This window comes from Fukomys damarensis, unplaced genomic scaffold (assembly GCF_012274545.1).
Source record: "Fukomys damarensis isolate Sample0158 unplaced genomic scaffold, DMR_v1.0_HiC HiC_scaffold_15, whole genome shotgun sequence".
Lineage (NCBI taxonomy): Eukaryota > Metazoa > Chordata > Mammalia > Rodentia > Bathyergidae > Fukomys > Fukomys damarensis.
In genome coordinates this window covers 55,765,559-55,768,706 of record NW_022900927.1, presented here as the reverse complement: position 1 = coordinate 55,768,706, position 3,148 = coordinate 55,765,559, and the positions used below count along the sequence as shown (strand labels likewise).

Below are 3,148 nucleotides of genomic sequence, written 5' to 3'. Positions count from 1 at the left end.
GTCTGGGGGACCGTGTCCCGCAGCCCCAATGCCGCCGCGAGCAGAGTGGAGTGGCTGCCAGTGGTTGGAACCGTGGAGGTGTCCCCCGCTGGCGAGCGCGCCCAGGACACCGGTCTCTGCTAAGTTTTGTGCGCGCGCGTTGCAGGGACCGTGTGTGAGTCTGGTACGTAGCCTCTCTTTCGGGGGACGCTGTCTCTGACGCCTTTGGGGACTCATCCCTCCCAGCACCCGCGCAACCTGCCCTTGAATCCCCTCCGCGTCTGGTCATTTCCTTCTAAAGTCGTCGGAGTGCGTGTTCTGCAGCCAGCGAAGAGCACGTGGGAGTCCGAATGAAGGTTTTTGATTCACTTGGGAGTTGGGTAGCCAGTTGAGGAATTGGCGAAATGGGTGGCGCCTCCAGTTTAAATTGTGCAGAAAACGCTGTGCTACGCTTTTCCATAGCTTTGAAGACAATTTTAGCAGTGATGTCTGCTGTCATTATTGAGATAACGTCTGAAATTATGTTAGTGTATTTTGGGCTTGAGTGGATACAACTTTTGACCATAATACACAGACATTTTGTTCTTAAAAATGCCCGTTGCCAAGTAGTTTAAAAGCCTCTTAGTATGTTACTTAACAATGATGGAGTCATTTCAAATCTCAGAGAGGAGATCTAGGGGTAAGGAGAAATTTTTAAATTAAAAAAAATTAAAAAAAATTTTTTTGGTATCGGGGATCGAACTTGGGTCCTTGTATTTGCAAGGCAGTCTGATTTTTTAATATGTGCATTCTTGATATGTTCGAGTACTGGAGCAGGTTTAGTACTGAGTAGGTTGTTGAAGCAGTGCTTCCGTTACCGAGCAACACCACTGTAAACAATTCCAGTATTTAAGTAGAACATAATTAAGTGTATCTACCCTACAATAAACTGGGTTCAGATTCTCTAAATTAACAAGTTCAGCCTGTTGGTTACAGTTAATCACCTTTTGCATTCAGGTTTTGTTTCAACCACATTTTGTTCAGGATTGTCAATGCTTCTTTATATTTCAGTATTGCACAGCATACTCAAGAGTTTCATATGGATTGGAGTTGCTAATTTTGGTTATTTAGGACGGAATATACTGGGTATTCCTCTTTGAGAATTTTCTTTTTCTAACCAAAGTATACAGACTTATTTTTAGGAATAGTTTCAAGTAACAGCAGCGTAATAGTGACTTAGAGTTACATACAGCGTTTGGGAGCTTGAAACACTGCTTATTTACAAGCCATTTTAAACATTTAAAAATTTTTATTAGTACACGTTTGCAGTACATAAAGTTTACGTTCCTTGTGTGGAGTTGATACATAATCATAAGACATCTTAATTCCTTATTTCATTCCCTTTTCTTCCTCAGTCCTCCCTGTAGCTGGTAAACTCAATCTTTCTCCACTCATGGAACCCCTAATATAATTTGTATGGCAAATTGTTTTCAGAGTACTTTTTAAATTATCTTTTGAATTTGACAACCTTTCAAGTAAGTATATGAGTTGAGACATAGTGATTCAAATGACCTTCTTGAAATCAAACTGTTCATAATGGAAATTGGGACCGCAAGTTTGTGTCATACCTTACTGCAGTGATGGTGAACCTTTTAGAGACCCAGTGCCTAAACTGCAACCCAAAACTCATTTATTGCAAAGTGCCATCACTGCAGTTAAACCTGAATACTGAGGTTTTAGTTTAGAAAAAACAACTCATATAGGAACATCTTTTGTCCTAAAAGAAAAATACAGTAATATGTATGCTATAGATTTACCACCACTGCCCTACTGTATTGCTAAAATCTGCAGATTTTTTGTAGTTCTCATACTTGACCCTCTCATCTGCTGATGTTGCAGTATTGAAATATTCAGACATTGGGCAAGGACTGAGAGGGAAGAAAATTAAGAATGACTTGTGTGGTAAAATCCTTCGTAGTTAGAAATCAGTATTCTATCGCAGGAAATTGAAGAAATTTAGAGTGAAATCTTAACTGAAAAACTAGTGAATTGTCAGATTTTTCTTCTTCTGAGAATTAGCTCTACCTAAAGTGAGTGAGATTGACTTTAATTTTGTCATACAAAATGTATTAGCCTCAGTAAACAATATTCTTACATTATTTAGCCTGTGTAGTACTTTTGGGGAATATGTGTGTGTGTGTTTAAGTAATGTCCTACTAACTGAAGTTCTCAACTTGAGGTGAATTCTTCAAAATGTCACCTTGCCTTTCCAAGATTATCTTCTTGATAGAAAACGTCTTTGTCCTCTAAGACTGACGTGCTTTTTCCCTGTATTCATCACAATGTCGCCTGACTTTCTTAACACAGTTTCTCCCTTTCTTAAAATGTAAATTTCACCTTTTCTATAAAGTTCAACTGCACCTTGACCTTATTATTTTATCTTTTTGTTTGTCTTACCTTTAACTAGATTGTAAGTCCTTTCAAGGGTAGGGCAGCCCATCTCAGTGAGCTTTATTCTTTGTATTTTCCAAACAGAAGTTACTGAATAAATGTTTCATAAAGATGATGAATGTGCATTTCTACCTTTTTTTCACCCCTTTATGGACATAATAACATTATTGAGAGAGGAAGTAACTGATGTAGGAAGGGCAATGATACACCATGAGAAAAGGGGGGTTGATTAAAGAAAGGGGGGTTCATTTGGATCAGGAGAGGTTCTGTTCCTAGAAAGTGAATATTGGAGAAATTCCCCTGACAATACCAGCAGCAGTAAGGACTCCTTCAGGAATTCTGGCACTATTCCCAAGTGGCCTTGGGGAGTTTGGTCCATTTCCTGGTTCTTTGTAGACTTTTAGTAGAATCTTAATTTTTTAAAAAAATGAATCTGTGCTCTTTCCCTTCTCCCTCTCCTCTTTTGCCCACCTCACATTTGGCAGTCCCACTCCTTATTTTACTCATTCACATCCTACTTTTTGACCAGGTCAAGACTTAGTTTATGAAATTATGTCAAGACTTTCATTTTGCTCTCATAAATGAACAGTTAACTGAAATTTATTATGTATATATGTACATTTTTTCTCTTAAGCCTACTCTCTAGCCAGGGATTTAGCTCAGTGGCTCTGTTGCCTGCCTTGAAAGTGCAAGGTCCCAAGTTGGATCCTGGTACCAAAAAAAAAAAAAAAAAAAAAAA

The 3,148-nt window shown here is 38.7% G+C and overlaps 1 protein-coding gene across 4 annotated transcripts in view; it reads left to right on the top strand.

Annotated features, from left to right (window-relative positions):
- Positions 1 to 6: 6 nt before the first annotated feature.
- Positions 7 to 3,148, top strand: part of Cep83 (centrosomal protein 83) — a 125,978-nt gene continuing 122,836 nt past the window's right edge. For all 4 annotated transcript variants that reach the window (XM_010629201.1, XM_033763836.1, XM_033763837.1 and 1 more), the window contains exon 1: positions 7 to 163. The gene's annotated coding sequence lies outside the window, so the exon portion shown is untranslated. The remainder of the gene's footprint in view (positions 164 to 3,148) is intronic.